This window comes from Ips typographus, linkage group LG3, assembly GCF_016097725.1.
Source record: "Ips typographus isolate SLU linkage group LG3, UJ_Ityp_2.0, whole genome shotgun sequence".
In the NCBI taxonomy this organism is placed as follows: Eukaryota; Metazoa; Arthropoda; class Insecta; order Coleoptera; family Curculionidae; genus Ips; species Ips typographus.
In genome coordinates, this window is record NC_138424.1 from 13,048,234 (window position 1) to 13,069,737 (window position 21,504).

General features: G+C 32.9%; 3 long non-coding RNA genes across 3 annotated transcripts; 2 read left to right on the plus strand and 1 right to left on the minus strand.

The window, feature by feature from the left end:
* The first annotated feature begins 19 nt into the window (after positions 1-19).
* On the plus strand, positions 20-1,196 carry LOC145726901 (uncharacterized). The gene is made up of 3 exons (XR_014177737.1): positions 20-496; positions 662-750; positions 808-1,196. It is a non-coding gene; the product is annotated as an uncharacterized LOC145726901 (long non-coding RNA).
* A 4,148-nt stretch (positions 1,197-5,344) lies between these two features.
* Positions 5,345-6,560, minus strand: LOC145726945 (uncharacterized). The gene is made up of 3 exons (XR_014177747.1): positions 6,221-6,560; positions 5,812-6,163; positions 5,345-5,773 (listed from the first exon to the last, which is right to left on the minus strand). It is a non-coding gene; the product is annotated as an uncharacterized LOC145726945 (long non-coding RNA).
* A 3,770-nt stretch (positions 6,561-10,330) lies between these two features.
* On the plus strand, positions 10,331-20,173 carry LOC145726968 (uncharacterized). The gene is made up of 3 exons (XR_014177752.1): positions 10,331-10,474; positions 10,601-10,790; positions 19,986-20,173. It is a non-coding gene; the product is annotated as an uncharacterized LOC145726968 (long non-coding RNA).
* The last annotated feature ends 1,331 nt before the right edge of the window (positions 20,174-21,504 follow it).

Sequence of the window (21,504 nt, forward strand, 5' to 3'; positions counted from 1 at the left end):
ACAAAATCAGGTAAAATCATAAAGCTTTAGAATACATGTGCTAATGAGACGAAGGCTAGCTACTTAATCGAGATGGGCTCAAAACAGCAGCCGGCCAGGACAGCAGCCGGCCAAGAGGGCAGGAGATGGGCTCAAAACAGCAGCCGGCCAGAAGGGCAGCATGAGAGATCGGAATGAGCGTAAGGGCAGCTTCGGCAATCTTCGGTTTTACTGGTAGAGGGGGAAATGGCAAATGAGCATCGTTTTTCGTTCCTATTCTAACCTCACATAACTATTAATTAAAATATTGTTTTGTTTGGTTGGAAATATCTTGTCTTTGATTATTTTAATATTGCAATAACCGATACTGCAATATATATTTTCTGGCCTCAAACTATCTGTGGTGTTCGTCTACGTGTTGGTGTAATTATTTTTCAGGTTGTGAATGGGAAAAAGCGCAGACTATTTTAAAGTTTTGGAGATGCTTGTTTATGACTTTACTTTACAACAATTACAAGTAGGTATACTATTTGAAATTCCTTTTAGCTGGTATGGCCTTTTTAATGGCTTAATTTAGGAAGCCGTCAAGTAGTGATGTGTATTATTTTGTTGTTGAATAATAATATTAAATTATTTGAAAGTAAATAGGTATTACCTTAAATTGAACTGATTATGTTTACAGGATAAAGGAATAGGTACTCCAAAGGCTCTGAAGATTTGGTCTTTTGCAATAATAAGAATAAACCAGAGCAACCATTAATGTTACAGATGGTAAGTTTTACTAGAATTTATTGTGATTACATACTTATTTATTTTTGTATTGTTTAGGTTGACAGGGCACTACTGAAATCCAATGTGAAATGTTTTGGAAGAGGGTATTTTTAAGGCAACATTTTAAAGAATGAAGTATAATAACCAGTGTTTGAACTGTATTATTTAAATAATAATTGTCATACCTCTAGATATCTATACTGTTACGATTTTAGTAAAAATACTATAGCTGTTACTCCTTATGGTTTTATTACGTTATTTCTAATTTACATATACCATTACATTTAGACAAATCTTTAAAAGTGTAGAAGCAGCTTGAATAAAAGACATTTTGGTGATAGTATTTATTATAGTATCTCCAATGCCTGACTTATTTTAATTTAATATTAATCATATGTGTATAATACTCAAAAGATAAATACTGAAAGAAATATCATTAATCAATATGTGTTTGTATATTATTATTATTTGGAGGGGTGTCATCATTTTTCTCCGATATAATTTGTCCCAATATTTCCAAATCCCCAATTCCCTATTAAATTATTTCTGATATTTCAGTCTAAAATGATTAGGCCCCAAAAGCTGGACATCTAATTTAAAAACAATTTTTTGTTGTATAAATATGTACAAAGACTAACCTAACCTAAAACATCTTATTTTGTCAACATAACCTAATTCTTCGTTTTACCGGTTCGCCTTTTCTGCCTTAGCAAAAATAATGGTGATGAGCAAATCATACATTAGAACTTACAATACATGAATAATATTGCGCTCATGCGCTGTCTGATTATGCATGCCTTATTAATTTTGCGCAATACATCAAATCAAAGAAAAATCTGCTTTTGTTTCATTCAATCCCTATAGTCTTAGATAGATACAAATTTACTTTAACTGTTAAATAATACTTTGTTTTTATCGTAGGTAAAAAGTATACACTTTGTTTTTATCGTAGGTAAAAAGTGTACATAGATGAAATACTTACAGACATCGGGCAAAATAGAGAAATAGATCACTATTTAGAAAAAGCCAAGATAAGGCTACATTTTCGAAAAACTAGAAACCATCAAGAAGATCAAAGTAATAGTACGGCAACCATGGAGACAATTGACACACCAAAATACAACTTTGACAGTCTTAAGGATGAGAGCACAGTATTTCTTTATCAGAGACGACTCGACAGTAAACTCCTCAGTCCTGAAGAACACACGTTTGGCGAAGTCTATGAGAACATTATAGGGTCTCTGACAGAAGCCACACAAGAGTCAATAGGAATAAAGAAGAACAGCACCAACAAGAAACATTGGTGGAATGGGGAGATAGAGACAATGGTTCAAGAAAAAATACAAAAATATCTGAAATGGCTAACTACAAAAAATGAAGAAGACCTTGAAGGGTACAAATATATTAAAAGGCAACTAAGAGTGCAAATTAACAGAGCAAAAAACGAGTCTTGGGATAGGAAGTGTGAAGAAATTAACAGCTATATAGGAGGAAGAAAATGTTCAGAAGTATGGAAATTTATATCAACTGTCAAGAACCCAGGAAAAGACCCTGGAAGATGTTATTATAAAAATTCCAGATTTCTTGAAAATTTCTCTCTCTAATTACGTCTGGATTTATGTCACACCAGTAGTGTGAATTATGTCTATTGAACATTCCATTTTTAGTGAATTTGGCCTCGTCGCTCCAAATAATATTATTCAAAAACAATTCATCTCCATAGTGACTAGTCAGCAAAAACTCACTAAAAACAACTCTCTTCGGAAAGTCAACCTCTTTTAAGTGTTGCACTAATTTAAATGAAAAAGGGTGAAATTTATGTTTCTTCAGGATCCTCTGAATTGAGCTTTTGGATATGCCTGATTCTACGGAAACTTGTCTTATTGACAAAGTTGGATTTGCAACAAAATTGCAATTTCTTCATTTGTATTATTAAGGATTGGTTTTGTTTTAATAGCTTTTATCTTCACATATCCCGTATTCTTAAAATTTTCAATTATTTGCTTGACAGCTTTTGGTGATGGCTTTGGTTTTTCTGGATAACGAGCGGCAAATACCTCCCTTGTTCTACTCACAACTTTATCACATTCTCCGTAAATAATAAACAGATTTAAGTAATCTTGGTTTGAATAACGTAACCGCGACGGCATATTTGCAGTTGTCAAAACACTCAAAACTAGTGTTATTAACATGCCCTGCAGGTCTCCAATATCACCGTGTGTCAAAAGCATGACCAACTAGAACACCACATAATCCCAACCGTGCAGCATAATAAAAAAATGTTTATTCTCAAATAAAACGAAATGGGTTGGATTTAGGTACAGGCAAGTAAATTGAAACTTAGTTAAAGTAATTTTTAATGCTCAAAATGATTCCGTCATAAAAAATGTGGGTATCTATTTAAAAAACTTGAAAATTTTCATTTTTTTTAGTGGCAAGTTTATGATTTTTTTTTGACGACCCCCGAAATGAGTCATTACGCACCCTCACTTTAATAAAACGATCCTTTATTTACAATAACTCAAAGTTTCATTGCAAAATGAAATACGGTTTTAACATAGTACAAAAATATGTTGAACGTTGCAACTGTCACTTTTTGGAAAAACATCAAATATTTCGAAAACGGCTAGAGATAGGCATAGGACATTCTATACAAAAGTTGGTCAGAATTTTGTGAGGAATGCAAATATGTAATAATATATAGGGTGTTGTATTTAAAATAAGAAAGTTGTGATGGACTTCCGGTATAAACGGAAGTGCAACCATCTTGAAAATATTTTAGTTGGATTGGGCATGCCCACATCAGTATCCTGCCAAATTTTCAAAACTCTCCTATTTATACTTTTTCCAATATCAATCGATGTCTTTCGTCGTGGGACACCCTGTATATATAAAAAGTATACACCCAACTTACTTTGAGCTGTGACAATAACTGTTATTGCAAAAACCTCTAGTTGTAGTACATTTAATATCCCTATACTTTCAAAGATAGTTGCAGATCATTTTGTTTTGATCATAAAAATTCAAATTAATGTAGAATTTTTTTAAGGTTTTTATTGTGTTTAAAATTACCAGTTTTATCCATTTATAGGATATAACAACCAGCCAAAAACCTGAAGAATATCAATGCACCATGTTTTTAAAAAAAAAACAAAACTTTGTTTGCCACCACAGACAAAGGCTTGTTACACAGTGTTAACATATGCACATTGTTATCAAGTCCTGCTAAATTTATTACATATTGTCCGTTATATAAAATCATTAAAATACTGTCTTTTTGCAAGCATCATAACTATCCTACTGCTAATGTTTATAACCTCTCCTTATTTCCCCATGTCTATAAAAACCACTATTTATGTTATTATTATGTTTACCATTAATATATGTGTATGACCATTATGATAGTTACTTAGGACCACCATAGAATAAGCACCTAAAATGGCATTGTCGATATGACACACATACTTATAGTTACTATATACATGGTAACATAATTCTGGCAATGTTCGTTGCACAACTTGTGTCAAAAAATTATAGTTTAATAAGAAAAACATGGAGAAACCCTATAAAGTAGAATGTGGTGTCTAATTTCCCAACAATGAAAACTCAGAGGAAAAGTCTGTTTCAGTCAGTTTCACTCAAATCTCTGTCAAAGTAATAGGAGTGCTATTTGTTAAATTTGATGGTGTGTGTCCATAATTTTCTGAAGATATTCATATTTCGTTACCATTTTACTAGGTTTAACAATTATACAGTGTCAAAAACAATGATTATTTTATTATATGCTCATGTTCATAGGAAAAATTGAGAAAAAATAAAATATACAAAAGCGAAATAAATTTAATAATAATTTATTTTTCTTTAATAAATTAGTAAAAATAAACATAAACAAACCTAGACATAAACATAGCCTAATTAAACTTTTAAACTCTTAAAACAATGTATTAACATAAAAGAATAACATTTCTACCAACTTACAATAGCACATATACTTATATAAATACCATTTAATAATACATTATACCTAATTAGTGTAATGAAAACTATAAATTTCATAGATTTATTTAACTGTTAACTCCCATATGATATTACAAGTTATATTATCACAGACGTTTATATAGAATTACTATTGTAATATACAAACTATAAAAGCATATGTTACCTTGGTTGTTGCTGCATTTGTGTGACCTGCATGCAAATCAGAAAAATCATGAATATACACTACAATCAAATGTAGCAATTGATGGATCTATAAACAAAAAAATTAAATGTTACATAGAGAATATGAGAAGTAGGTATTAACTATGTAACATATGTATACTTATTACTAATATTACTATATTACTAATACTTAAAGGAATAAACATCGATGGTGAAAAACTTAACCATCTCCGCTTTGCAGATGACATAGTCCTAACAACAGACTGTCTAAGAGAGGCGAAACAGATGCTAAGAGAGTTAGAGGAAGCATGTTCTGAAGTTGGTCTAAAAATGAACTTCACTAAGACCAAGATCATGACAAACCTTGTCATGAACGAGACAATAAACATCGGAAATAATGAAATCGAGCAAGTTGACAAATACATATATTTAGGTCACGAAATCCGAATATCAAGGGACAACCAGACATGTGAACTGCATAGACGGTGGGCGGCCTATGGGATGCTGAAAGATATCCTTACGGGTGACATTCCTACTTGCCAGAAAAGAAAAGTATTCGACCAGTGTGTTCTGCCGGTGCTCACTTATGGCGCAGAGACCCTGACTTTAACAACAGTATCGGCGAGGAAACTCAGAGTCACACAACGCAAAATGGAAAGAGCAATGCTTGGGCTGAGCCTGAAGGACCATATCACAAACCAAGAACTGCGCAGAAGATCCGGAGTGTCGGACATTATTCAGCGTATAACCTCACTGAAGTGGAGCTGGGCTGAACACGTGGGCAGACAGGGAAATGACAGATGGACAAAAAGGTTGCTAGAATGGAGACCACGTACCGATAAGCGCAACAGAGGAAACCCGCCTACACGTTGGACCGACGACCTAAAGAGAATGGCAAACAACTGGATCCAAGCGAGCCAGGACAGACAGGGGTGGAGAGCCATGAGGGAGGCCTATGTTCAGCAGTGGACGTCGAGGGCTGGTTGATTGATATGTATACTTACCATATTAAAGCATTGTGTAAGTAAATCAACTAGATTTATACCTCAACAGGTATATGCTGAAGCTGGATGCAGTTTTTTCAAATGTATTTGCCTCTCTGATGATTTAAAACTAGATAGATTTCAAAAACGGTTTACATTTGGTTTTTATTAAATACTGTCTTTGATAATAATTGTTACTTAATAAAAGTTCCAGTATACTTCATGCACATTGGCTATATGAGCTGTGTGGGCAGATTATCAAAGATTTTCTGAAATAAAAACGAAATGTTGAAATTATAAGTCCTACATAATACCATTCCACTCACCTGTTGCAACTTTCCTCAGGAAAACTCGGCTGATGATAAATATAAACATGCCCAACTATAAGTAATCGATTTAACTCTGATTTACCAGTCTAAAACTGTCCAGTAATAAAAATCAATCACAATTTGAGTAAATTTCCAATCAACATGTAAACAAAGCCGCTATTATTATTAAATATGACCTGCTGTCCGCATTCCACAAATTCCACAAAACCGCGGCCTGCCGAACGGGAAACGAGCAGAACAGCGACATGAGAGATGTGCAATACAAGAAAGTACTGCAGAGTAAAGGACCTATCGAGACGACATGCAAACCAGGCTGGCTCCAGTTTTGACCCTGATGCTGATGATGACCAGTCATCTATTGCATTTTTAACAAATGCTTGTACTGAGGAGCAGAAAGAGGCAAACAGCTGTGGTGGACACTGCATAAGTTGGATTGTGGACAGTGGGGCGACTGACCATATGATTAATGATGAAAAATACTTTGATTCTGTAAGTACACTTAAAAATGTTAGTATTGTTGTCGCAAAGTCAAATGTAAAACTGAATGCCACAAAAATTGGTAACATTACTATTACCTTTAAAAGTGGTCAATCTGGCCAAATTAAGAATGTCTATTTTTGCCCTGATTTAAGATAATTTGTTATCTACCTCAAAGCTTGAAAAAGCTGGTTTAAAGATTGTTTTTGAAAATGGTTCTGTATCTATTTCTAAAGATAACAAGGTTTTAGCTATAGGTAAAAGAGTAGGGAGTTTGTATACAATAAATTTCAACTCGAAAAATGCAAATGTTTGTTGTTCAACTAATGATATTAGCTTGTGGCATTCTAGGTTAGGGCAATAATAGTATACTAAAATTGTCAAGTATGGTAGATGGTTTACATTTAAGTAAGGAAATGTCTAAAAATTGTAAAATTTGCTCAGTCTGTGCTCAAACAAAAATTACTAGATTACCATACAATAAAGTAGCGAATAAAATTACTAAAAGCCCTCTTGAACTGGTTCATAGTGACATTTGTGGACCTATTACTCCAGCTACTTATGATGAAAAGAAATATATCTTGACCTTTCTTGATGATTATACTCATTTTTGTATTGTTTTTCTTTTGAAAAATAAAAGTGATTTCTTTGAATGCTTTAAAAGGTATGAAGCTCTTGTAACTAACCAATTAAACAAAAAAATCAAGGTTATTCGATGTGATAATGGTAGGGAGTATTGCTCAAATGATTTTCGTAAACTTTGTGATGCCAAAGGCATAATGGTAAGTTATACTGTACCATACAATCCAGATCAGAATGGATGTGCCGAACGACTCAATAGGACTTTAATAGAAAAAGGGCGAGAAATGTTGCTGCAATCAGTCCTACCCAAAAGCCTGTGGGGTGAATCTATTCTGTGTGCCACCTACTTATTAAATCGAAGTCCAACTAATGCATTAAAAACAAATGTAACTCCTGCAGAGTTATTCTATGGAAGGAAGCCTAATCTAAAAAATATAAAAATTTTTGGCTGTCTGGCATATAGCCATATTCCTAAGCAGAAACAAGGAAATAAATTTGACCCAAAAGGTGAACTAAATTTTATGATTGGGTACACAGATCATGGTTATCGGTTGTGGTATCCGAAAAAACGAAAAATTGGTTATTGCAAGAAATATTGTTTTTGATGAGACAAAGACTGCTCAAGATTTCAAAAATGAACATGTGACTGCAGTTTATGTTCCAAACACAATTCAAAATGGCTATGAGGAAAATGGTACTCAACAGAGACAAAATCAGGAAACTGACTCAATGATAGACGAAAATGATGAAGACATATCTGAAAATCATTTTGAAGGAGAAAATAGAAGAAGTATGAGAGTCAGGAAAACTCCCAAAGTATTTAAGTGACTACCTTAGAGATGATGATCTGGAACATATGGCATTAAATATTTCACTTATAACAAAAGAAGTGCCAACAAGCCTTGAGGATGCAAAATCGAGACCTGACTATAATCTTTGGAATGAAGCTGTACTAGAACAAATAAGTGCCTTAAATAAAAACCGAACTTGGACAAAATTATAAATTGTAAATGGGTTTTTAGAATCAAGAAGGATTCAACAGGAAATGTTTTCAAATATAATGCTCGACTTGTTGTAAAAGGATTTATGCAAAAAGAAGGATTTGACTATAGTGAAACCTATGCTCCTATAGCTAGGTTAACTACAGTAAGAACATTACTTGCTGTTGCAAATTACAAAAATGTAATTGTTCAACAGATGGATGTTAAATCCGCGTTTATACATGGTGAAATAGAAAAAGATATTTACATGTCCATTCCAGAAGGTTTTGAAAACACAGATAAAGTATGTAAGCTGAATAAAGCTTTGTATGGGCTGAAACAATCCCCATATTGTTGGAATAAAAAGTTTGATGGATTTATTCAAGGACAATCATTTGTAAGATCACAAAATGATCCTTGTCTTTATATTAAACATATTAAGGAAGGGAAAATGTATCTACTTTTGTATGTGGATGATTTTTTAATTGTGGGTGATGATCAAGAAATCACAAATTTAAAGGAAAAGTTAAAATCAAATTTTGAAATGCAAGATTTAGGTGATATAAAAACATTTTTGGGTATAAATACTAGATTTAGTAAAAAAGGTCTGTACTTTAGTCAAAAGAACTATATTGCACAGATATTAAGTCGTCTTAACATGAGTGAATGTAAAGCAGTAAAAACTCCAATGGAGGCTGGATGTGTTATTTTTGAAGAAACGGACACTGAAGAAACAGATGAAAACCTACCAGTGCGCGAATTGGTGGGTTCACTTATGTACCTGATGCTGGCAACAAGACCGGATTTAAGCTACTCTGTAAATACGTGTAGTAGACATCAAAGCAAACCGAGAAAACAACTTTGGACCAAGTTAAAACGAATTCTTAGATATCTTAAAAGTACAATTAATTTGGAGTTCTTTTGTCCAAAGAATGAAAAAGTGGTGTTAGTTGGTTATGCCGATGCCGATTGGGCTGGTGATTTGCATGATCGGAAGTCAACAACTGGATACTGTTTTAAAGTTTTTGGAGCTGTTGTGTGTTGGTGTACTAAAAAGCAAGCCACTGTAAGTCTTTCATCAACGGAAGCGGAATATGTCGCCCTGGCAGAAGCATCAAAAGAAGGAGTATGGTTGTCTTCGACCTTGGTTTTGAAAAACACATCTTTGACATTTTTGAAGACAATCAGTCTTGTATTAAATTAACAAGCAAATTTGATCATAAACGACTTAAGCATATTGATGTGAAGTTTAACTACATTAAAGATTTAATAGCAAATAAAACTGTGAGTGTAAAATACTTGCCAACGACTGAGCAAGTTGCAAGACGTTTTAACAAAAGGTTTAACTAGTGTTCTGTTTGATAAATTTAGAACTGACTTGAACTTGATAGTTGATATTGATAATATGTAACAATTGTTTTATTGAGGAAGGGTGTTAAAATACCAATAAAACCACCTATGTGTATATGTATAAGTTAGTAATGTCTACTGTTAAGTGACTTATGACAAATGTCAAACATCATAAGTCTAGTAAAGATTAAGTTGTTAGACATAAGTAATGATTTGCCGCCTTTTCAATTCTTGTTCGGGTTAACATGTTTTTAACCACGTCTTTAGTTTTCTTTGAGATTTATTTAAACAAAAATAAAGTTACATCTTCTTTAGTGCTGTTTTCTATTTTTCACTCATTAGTATTGAGGGCGTAATTCACTTAACCGTAACATTGTGATAAACTTACTGACAGCATGTTTTAATGGTTAGTTTTATATTTTATAAATAAATTCTTAATTGGCATAAAAAGGATAAAGATAACACTTCAGGGCCGCCTCTAGTAACACACAACAAGCCGCATTTGAGACAATTTTAATGTAAAGAGTAATACAAAACAGACAACGCCTGTTATCCTTTGGGTATTAATTAAGTGCATATTGTGCACCCGAGCATCCACTGTGACGTCACCCGGCGTATCGCTTTAAGCAAACAAGTCGCTGACATTCGCTAGATCTTGGATCTATTGAGAAGGCAAATGCCGACTAGTCTTGTCACTTGTCACTTGGTTTTTGTTTATTTAGTTCTGTCAAAAAGATTAACATGCAGCTAAAATAATTTAATTTTATCACATTAATCCAATAATTGGTGAAGATTATATCCTAAAATCAAGTAAATATATATTTTTTGATGGACATAATGGATCAAACAGCTGCTGGCCCAGGTAAGATTACAGTGGCAGTTTCATACCTAACCTATGTAAAACCCCCTTGATGCTTCAGTTCTAAAAATTTTTCAAGTCTAGCATTTTTTAAGTATAGTTCAAGTAACAAATTAAGCCTTTTTACAGAATTGTATGCGGTATATCCTGAATATTTCACTAATTTTCTATATGGTTGCAGAAGTTTATTTTTTTATGAAGTAACTAATGGGATTCAGGCCCAAATTATCCACTAAGAAGACTGCCACATATCAATCGAGATAAAGAGAGAAATTGAATGCACTACATTACAACAGTAGATAAAAGAACAAGTTTTAAGGTTAGTTAACTATTTTTACTAAAACTCAAATTAAAATGAAAAACAATGCAGTTTTCATTATTGTTTTATGTTTCTCACGTTAATCATTATTATACACTTTAGTAAATTGCACTGCTAAAGCTTGAGTCAATTTGTATTAGGTAGTGTTATTTAATGGCATGTTTAAAGTAACAGTAATAAGGAGGTATGTAGCTTGTAGTGTGTATTTGTATGAGACAACATGTATATAAAGAGAAGAGACATGTTCTATATGTTTGTTGAGACGAGTTACTCATTTTTTCTTTGCTTATTGGGTTTTCTGTCTCACTACAAAAAAAATGTTTGTTTGAAAAATGGAATATCACACTAATAAAATTAAATTAAATTAATATTGACCAAACTTGTTTAAATATTCTAGGGAAGGAGATAACACTTGGACATATCAAACAAAACTTAAATTTCTTGTAATTTTGTTTTCATTATAAAACCCACCTTTCACTACAACAATAGATAACCTTTCCTATTGGAACAATAAAAGTCAAAATTTATGTCAATTTTCATTGACAAAAACTCTTCTTGGAGTTCCAAACTGAACATTATCAGGTTTAATATTTATTAAGTTGTTGTTTTCTGTGTTCTTTTTTAGATTATCTGAAGAGGGTGGTAGATTTTCCACAAAAACGTCAGGGTTTTTAAGTATCAAGACCGAGCCTAAGTCAGTGGTCTTGTGTTGGGATGACTAAGTTAATGTTATTTTCAACTTAGTTAAAAATAGTGCAAAACTCCATTTTTCCAACAAACCTTTTTTGTGTGTTGAGACAGAAGACCCAATAAACAAAGAAAAAATGTACAGTGCGTTTTTTTTAACGCGCAAAAGGGTATTTTATTATTGATTGGGATACTGTTTGGCTTCAAACTGAGGTCACTTTGAACAATTCATTCATAAAAATACTTCTTTTGTTCTTAACTTTCTTGATATAATGTTAATATTTGCATTTTGATCACCCTGTTTTACTTTCTATGCCAAATTTTACTTGCTATACCGACATAAAGGAAGTATGGAAAGATAAAACCTGTTTGAGAAAAGATGATTTTTTGAAAGTTTTTTATCACTTTTAGGCCGAATTGGTAAACTTACTTTAGCTTAAGCGTACGAAACAGCCACCCATCAAGTTTTATACTTCTAGTTCCAAAATAACATAGTCTAACATGTGCTTAAAAATTTAACATGTGAAATCCTACGTTGCACGTAAAAAAAAACGCACTGTTTATAAAGAATACTATGATTATAAAGCAAACATCTGTGTGGAGTTGGAATCTTTTCAAAACCAAAACAATACTTCTGAATTTTTAGATATTTTGAATAGGTATTCAAGCTTTTGCCTCTCCATAAATAATATCTCAGGTGGACAGCATCTGACATTGTTCAATTGATTACTTTAATCTTTATTTACACTTTATTTACTTGCCTTACTGCTAGTAAATAACTATTTTTTTGTACAAAGTGATTGGTTTTACTTTTACCCGCTCTTTTTTTTCTACTTTATATTACAAAAAAAACTTAATACCAAAGTAAACTAGACTGCTTGTTAAAAAGAATAGGCCATCAAAATTTAAGCTCTTTTTTCAACAGCTGTTTCTTCAAATTGATTGACTCAATTTTAATAATTCTTTTGACAACTAAAAGGTATTTTCTTTCTGTGTCTGTTGACCTAAATAATCTTTTTAAAAGTTGTCATGAATCCGAGTATACAGGGTTTGACTGAAGTGTAGTAAAAAAATGAAAAATTTGGTACGCCATTTCTCACAAAAAATGTGTTTGTTTGTCAAAATAATCTTATTCGAGTCTTGTTGTTAATATCTGTAGACGTTTTTGCCAGTTTGGTGATTAAGGGCCGTTTACAAATTTTATTGCAAAATTTAAAAAATGGGGTTATTTTTATGCTTTTTTTTAAATTTAACCATTTCTTTAAATTTTTTGTGGGAAAAGAAAAGGATTAGTAAAGCTACGCTTAAAACTCCCCAATTTAAGTAAAAAGCTTAATCTTTGTTATACAGGGTGTATCTAAAAGGTCTGTACAAAATCCTATCACATATTCCTAACATCAAAATAAGCCGATTTGAAGCAACTTACCTTTGTCCGAAATTGGTCCGTTTTCGAGGTACAGGGTGGTAAAATTAAAAAATAAAAATTGATTTTTTAAAATATAATGTACATTTTGTAACATATTACTTTTCAAATCTTGGGGTTTTTTGAGATGCGAAACCCGAATTTGGACACATTTTTACTGCGGCCGGTAGAGGGCGCTTTACAGTGTACTTCTGATGATTTTAAGTGACCGTAACTTTTTTCTCTGTGTAATTTTCTTATTTATTTTTTAAGGAAATGATGTTTCAAACATTTTAAAGCAAAAAAGGTACTTCTGCTAAGAACCGCTAATGTAAACTGTTGTCGAGATATTTCGGTTTTAAGTGTTCGATACTGTACCGAAATACTGTCACCTGAAATTTGTTCAAATTGTAAGTGTCTAAATTCGGGTTTCGCATCTCAAAAAACCTCTGGCTACTAGATTTGACAGTAATACGTTACAAGACGTATACAGTGCGTTTTTTTTAACGCGCAACATAGGATTTTACGTGTTAAATTTTTAAGCCCATGTTAGACCATTTTATTTTGGAACTGCAAGTCTATAACTTGACGGGTGTGTCTTTAGTACCCTGAAGCTTAAGTAAGTCTACCAATTTGGTCTAAAAAGTGATTAAAAACTGGAAAAAAATCATTTTTTTTCGAAAAGATTTTATCGTTCCAAACTCCCTGTATGCATTGTTGTTCCTTGTTGTTTTTATACTGGCAGGGCAGGTAGCAGGTAAAGTGACTTATTTTGACTGCATCACAACCCGACATCTTTTGAACTTCAAAAGGGCATTTTATGATTGTTTGGAATATACTGTTTGGCTTCAAACGGAGGTCAATTTGAACAATTCACTTATAAAAATACTTCTTTTGTTCTTAACTTTCTTGACATAAAGTTAATGATCACCCTGTTTTACTTTCTACGCCAAATTTTACCTGCTACCTGCCGTGCCAGTATCAAAAACAACAAAGAACAACAATGCATACAGGGAGTATGAAACGATAAAACCTTTTCGAAAAAAGATGATTTTTTGCAAGCTTTTTAACACTTTTTAGGCCGAATTGGTAAATTTACTTAAGCTTCAGGGTACGAAATCGCCACCCGTCAAGTTTTATACTTGTAGTTCCAAAATAACATGGTCTAACATGGGCTTAAAAATTTAACACGTGAAATCCTATGTTGCGCGTTAAAAAAAACGCACTGTATTAAATTTAAAAAAATTGAGTTTTATTTTTTAACTTTACCACGCTGTATCTCGAAAATTAAGTAATTTCGGACTATGGTAAGTTGCTTTAAATCGGCTTATTTTGATGTCAGGAATATGTCATAGGATTTTGTACAGACCTTTTAGAGACACTCTGTACACGGTGGCCAAAAAAAACTTTTATCATAAATCTTGGCATTTTCAGTGATTTTAATGGAAAATAATAATATTGGATTAAGAAGATCCAATCCTATTTAAAGATCCAATTCATATATTTAGACGATTCGAACAGTGGCAATTAAGGGCCGTTTATAAAATGTATTGGTAAATTTCAAAAATGGTTTGATTTTTTCGTCTCTTTACTCAAATTCAATAATTTTTTTAGATTTTTTGTTGAAGAAATACGGGATAAACCAAATTACACTTAAAACTACCCAATTTAATTGAAAAGAAGTAGTTCATATTCCCACAGTGGAGTAGTGAGTGTAAGTGAAAGTAAAATCACAGAGTCGATCTGCACTAAGTTTATTGAATAGCTTAGCTAAATAACATATTTGAAATTTACCAATAAATTTTATAAACGTCTAGATACATGATTCGGATCATTAAACAAATATTAAGATAAAGTTGTTCTAATCCGCAAAGTGACCCATGTTTTTTAATCAGGAAAGGATAGAGACAATTTAAGTCCGGCTAACGGTTTTGGCTCTTAAGCCATCATCAGACCTTAAAAAGAGGTGGTCAGGATCACACCGTCAACACAAAGACAAGCATTGTACACATTACAAAACCCACAGTCAACCCTTGCTTTTACATTCACAACATAATTAAAATTAAAACTGTAAAACTATTATAATGTCGGTAAAGAATGTTTTTTAAAAGCCCTCGATTTTGCGTTAAAACGACAGAATTGTTCAATATGGAGTGAGGCGGTCTAAAGTTAACGTTCATCGTTTTACAGTACTTTATAAATTTTATTTACCGATATTACAATATTTTTACAGTTTTCATTTTCATTCTAATTATGTTTGAATATAAAAACAAGTGTTCACTGTGTGTGTGTGTGTGTGTGTGTGTGTGTGTATGTGTGTGTGTGTGCACAATGCTCGTCTTTGTGTTGACTGTGTAATCATGACCCTGGTCTCCAATATTATTATTTTCTATTAAAATCACTAAACATGCAAAAATGTATGATAAAAATATGATTTTGTTTTCAAAGTTTTTTTGGGTCACCCTGTATAATGCAGATTAAGCTTTTTACTTAAATTGGGTACCTAGTTTTAAGTGTAGCCTTGTTAATCCCTTTCTTTTTCCACAAAAATTTAAGGAAATGTTTAAATTAAAAACAAGAGAAGTAAAAATAACCCCATTTTAAATTTTTTAATAAAATTTGTAAACCGCCCTTAATCACCAAACTAGAGAAAACGTCCAGAAATATTGACCACAAGACTCGATTAAGGTTATTTTGAAACACAAAAAAAATGTTGATGAGAGTGTTGGAGCAAATTTTTAATTTTTTGTCCTGACACATTTTTTGACCTTGACCTTGACACTTCCATCAAACCCTGTATACTCGGATCCGTGGTAACTTTCCAAAAGATGGGAAGGAATGACATTAAAAGATGAATTGTTCAAATTGTTTACATACAGGGTGTTACAAATTTGATGCACTAGCATTGCTATCTAAGAAACTGCAGTTGGTAGAGCTTTAATTAAATGAAAGCAAAGTTGCGCATTTTATTGCTAAATAATTTAGTAAAAAAATCAACAACATTTTATTACATTTGGAGAAATCAGACAAAAACCGAAAAACTGAAAGTTTTATTTTTGTTTTTTTTATTATTGGGTGTATATTTTTTTCTGAGTGTGTTTTTAGGTACTTGTTTGTTTATTTTTTTTAAAACAACATTTATATATTCTCATAATGAGTAGATAATTTACTTTAATATGATTCAATAATTAGGTTCATTGCTCTTTTTAACACTAAAAATAAAGTAAAAACAAAACTAAGTCGATCTCCACAAAATATTGTCACGATCTAATTTTTAGTCGTAACGCGGGGACGTGTAGGCTGGGATCGTAGTCAAGTTAAACTCAAAGATTGGATAACAAAAACAACAACAAAAGCAAGGGAATGACATGCAGTCGTCTCCACAATACTTTATTTCGACCTTTAAAGGGTAAGGCCTGCTCTAATAGTTTCGGACATATAAATGGCCTACCTTGTCGAGTTGAAGTAGGTTTTCTTGTTTCTTAAACACCTGTTACACAAGTAGAGTAAGTTATTCTTGTAGCTCTTGAAGATGGCCATTTATATGTCCGAATCTAGTAGAGCAGGCGTTACCGTTTGAAGACGACTGCGTGTCATTGCCCTCCTTTTGTACTTGTACAACTCCACTGAAAGAATATGGACTACTACTTCTTTTTAATAACAACGTTTATTCATAGAGATAAACAAGTCAAGTTGGAGACTGATTTTATACACATTGTCAGACACAAGTTGGCTTATTTATAAATTACAAGTTTGTACTTACATGATGATAAATGCACAAACCATTTTGGACCGAGGGTACGTGTCAGGGTAGAGTTCCCTTAACTTTCGCGACCAAACCGTTTAGTTTCGCGGATAATTTCAGACACCCCTTTTCCAACATTTCTCTGTTATTTATTGTAAGGTATTACCATCCCTTAGTTCAATTTCTTAATTGCTTGTCTAAGCACTTGGATCATTGTCCGTACAGATGATGACTTATTGCTGACTGGCGATTGCAACACCTTAGCTAGCTTCCGTTCTAAAAGGTTGGATTGCTTACTTTTCAATTCGAGTGGTCAACGACTTGTTTCGGTCAATGGTTGATTTTTTGCTGACTAAGTAATCAACGAAAATCTACTTGTGACAATATTTATTAAGTTGTTATCTGCCTGACATGTTTCGGGTGTATTTGGACATCCATCTTCAGAGGCTTAACTAGAGTCACAGTCTGCTGGCTGTCATTCTACAAGACTACAAGGGGGGACAGCTGAACCCAGGTGTACATAAGGCTTGACATAAGGTGGTTGGTGTTAAGCCTTAGCCTTGGGTTAAGCCTTGATCAAAAAATCCAGTGTTGGTTTCAAAGATGGCAGGTTGCTTGGTTTTTTATTCTTGAAGGGAGAAAAAAACCTAATGAAAACCCGAGTTAGTTGAATTATGTTAAAACGGCATGTCTATGGAAGTTGGAGACCAAGTAGACCACGTAAGAGACGTCGCATAACAAGAACCGCAGTGGACATTCACAGAAAAACAAATTTTCTTCTGCTGCACCCTGAACATGATGCCCTGCCCGACCACGCCACCACCAGGATTTTTTAAATTTGTTTTTCTCTGAATGTCCACCATCCATACTTGGTCTCCAATTTCAATAGACATGCCGTTTTAACATTATTCAACTAACTCGGGTTTCGATTAAGTTTTTCCCCCTTCAATAATAAAAAATCAAGCAACATGCCACCTTTGAAACCAACACTGGGTTTTGATTAAGTTTTTTCTCCCTTCAAGGATAAATTTTATATTACTTATTTAATAGAATTTACATTTGGCTTGCTCTCATAATATTAGCTTGGTATCAAATTTGTGATAAAGCTTTAAAATGATATTGCCTCGTTTTTCTTCATTTTGAAGTATATGCAGGCCGATTGCGTGTGACAAGTACTGTCAAATAATCTTCATAAAACGTATCAAAGTCAACTCAGTTAAATTAGTTTTTCTTGAACTATTTTGTCATTTATGAAGCAAATCATAAGTTATTATACATCACTGAAATCAGAAATAACATGCACTAGTTGGTGGTCTAAAAATCGAATATGGTTCTCATAAGAAAAAAGAAAGTTCATGAAAAACCGCGCAAAAACGAAACGTCGGAAGGAAAATATAAATCTATCATCGACTAGCTGAGAAAAATTGGCAATATGGACTAAAGGTATCTTATCGTACACCATCATTGAATAAGCCAACTTTTTGCAAGTGTACAGGGTGTTATTTTTTTTTTGAATTTTCGGTCTCTTTTTTCGTCCACAATGATTTTATTCAAATTTCTTGTTCAATTAGGAAACTTTTTTGTTTCTTAAATTATTTCCGTGTTTGTCACCGTTTTCAAGAAAATTACAAATTTATCCAAAAATGACCCCAAATTCTCTACCAATCTAAAGAGGAGTATACAAAGTTGAGATGTTTTTTCTGAAAATATAAATGCAATTTGCTTGAAAACAAGTTGAATAAAAATGAAATTTTCAACACTGTATGCTACAGTTATTTTTAGACATAGAATACGTGGTTTAAGTTTGCATATTAAAACCTGAAACACCCTGTGTATGTTTAATTAAGAATTTCGACTTTTTAAAACGAAATACTCATCTATATTTTTTTCTGTTAGCTTTTCCGAAACACTTTAACTTTTATGAAGTATATCATATACCTAATTTTAATTGCGATTTAACTCCGTTTTTTATTATAAACATTTTAAATTGTTGTAAGTGACATTCAAAAGTAAAACATTTATGTTTTTTTTTATATAAAATATGAATTTAATTAATTTCTAGAAAAATCCATATTTGATCTACTACTGATGCTAAGTTGTGGGCTAAATGAGACCAGGTTTGGGAGTTTCTGATTGGTGCAATCAGTGTTTTGAAGGTTATAAAAAGGAATTACCTTATAGAGGGGTTTATTCCAGTTAGTTATTTTATTAGTTAGTAACTTATGTTGTTCAAGTTAAAGAACTTATTTAATAGAATTAAATGGAAGGGTTGACTGTGTGTTTTATTTCACGCTGAAACGAGATCCCAGGTAGTAAGCTTGAATTCAATTCGACAAGTCACGCTAGTCGTGACATATTATTTGTTACCCGCTAAAAATAGGTAAGATGCTCTACTAGCATTCTGACTGTAACCTTACCTCGTGCCTTTTATTATATTGTCATCTTCAAATACCTGCTTAAGTTTTATGAATTTATATTTTTTAAATAATAAGAATTTCTATTCGTGACAATAATCAGTAGGACTTTCCAAAAATACAATAATTTCAGTACGCTGTTTTAACCCGGCGCGCTGATATACCAGGTGTCCAAGAGCACCCTGGACATAGGAGATTAACATGGGAAAACGGTTTTGATTTTTTTGCGCCTGTACGGTTGATTGATTGAAAAATCGTATTAATAAAAGTTGTAGTACCTATCACGGACTAGTTTGCTGTATTTTTTTCGGATCTCTAACTTGAACCCTTTCGTCGTAAAACACGAACAAAAATGAGAAAATTTAAACTTTTTGGCCTGCACTGTATAGGCGGTTGTCGGGCAAGGGGTAAACAGGTCATTGTTGCTGGTACGGTTGCTCGACAAACGCTTATACAGTGCAGGTAAAAAGTTTAAATTTTCGCATTTTTGTTCGTGTTTTACGACAAAAGGGCTCAAATTAGAGTTCTGAAAAAAATACAGAAAACTAGTTCGTGATAGGTACTACAACTTTCATTAATACGATTTTTCGATCAAATGAACTGTACAGGCGCAAAAAAATCAAAACCGTTTTCCCATGTTAATCTCCTATGTCCAGGGTGCTCTTGGACACCTGGTATACGTGTTTTGCATAAAATCAATTTTTTAAGGGTCGGTAAAATCCGGTCATCATAAGTTAATTTACGTATACGAATATATGCGTACAGATATGTATGGTAAATACTTCTCAACTTTGCGTATAATTTTCATACGTTTCTAAAGTTGCATATGGTCAGAAATATCCCCCCTGGTGTGTTAGACTACCGTTCAATATGGAATGAATTTTTATACTGATTTTATGCTACATATAACATTGTGTAATATGTTTATATTATTTTCCTTGTTTCAGATATTCCTCCAGTGAAGCGTGAAGCAAAAAAAGTCAGTTCTGGTGAACCTCGGACTTCTTATATATTTTGATAATAAACTAAAGATGGAGGCGCGGGTGGTGTAGTTTTATTTGCTCTTTTGATTTGCTGTTATACCATATGCAGCATTGTTCTATCAACATTATCTGGCTGAATGATTTTTATTCAATATCCGACTAAATGGTGAAGTATTAGAAAATTGCCATTTCTTTAAATGTCAATCTACGCATGGCGAACTAAGTAACTGTGCGGAACTTGACACGGGAAACTAAAATACAATAAACTACTTATTGAATTAATGGTTACATTTGAATTATTGTAAGCGTTTATCGAAATATTTAGTATACTTTCAGTACCAGTCCTGACGTTTCCAACAGTTGTCTTTGATCAATAAATTAATTTTCTATTGAATGACTGAGGTTTGTGAACTACTTGCAGCAGCTACAGAAGACATGGAACGTTGGGAACAGCATAGTAGAATGTTTTGGTTTTATTCTCCATTTAGCTATCCGCATAAACTTTTGTCACAGTACTAGATTTCCATCTATCCATTGTTTTGTCTCGTTTGTTCTCAAAAATATGCTAAGAGTTCTCTTTTGAAACCGATATTCTTCATCTTTTTTTTTGCACCATGTCATGTGCTGCTGCGTCATTAGCCTGTCGTATTTCTGGCGGTGTACAATCCATTAATTCTTGATCGGATGACATTTTTTTAATTTAATATTTGCCAACTTAATATCCGACTTTATTTGACAATTATTTATATTGGTGACTGTTGTTTACCCCATAGCCACGGTAACATATACCTACTTGTTTATTCTGAGAAAATCACCTGCTTGGTAATTTTCCGATAATTGTATTTTCCAGTTTAACTGGTACAAGCTTCAATATCTCGACAGTTTTGTTATCTTAAAGAAAAACAACTCACACGCGATAAATTTTATTCGGTTAACTGTATTTACAAAATATACAAAGTTTAAGAATTAGGATACAAATTATAGTTAAGGTAGAGCCTAAAATATTGTTACACTTTACTGGGTTCTTTTTGATAAGTGAGACTTTTAATAAACTCAACAAACTTTATTTACTAATTACACAACAATTTACAACACTAAATTCACTTTTAAACCACTAAAGTCACTTTTACCACTTCACTACTCGTTCTTTGCTTTATCGCGCCACTGTTATTTCACAACTAACTGTCCGTCGTGTGGGCATTCGATTCTCGAATGTTCCTGTATGCACAGAATGTTCCCGTTTGCACAGAATGTTCCCGTTATACGTCCAGTAAACGTGTATTGTATCGCGAACATTCCATCCGATACGCCGCGCCGATTCGAGTTTTAAAAGATACCGGGACATGTCCAAAAGTAGTTGTTTTGTAGATTTGCATTTTACATGGGGTTAAATGGGTAACTTTAAGGCCTAGAGGGTATTTTAAGGCCTAGAGGGTTGAGACTTCGTATTAGGGGGGTAAGTTTGGGACACCCCTGGGATGCG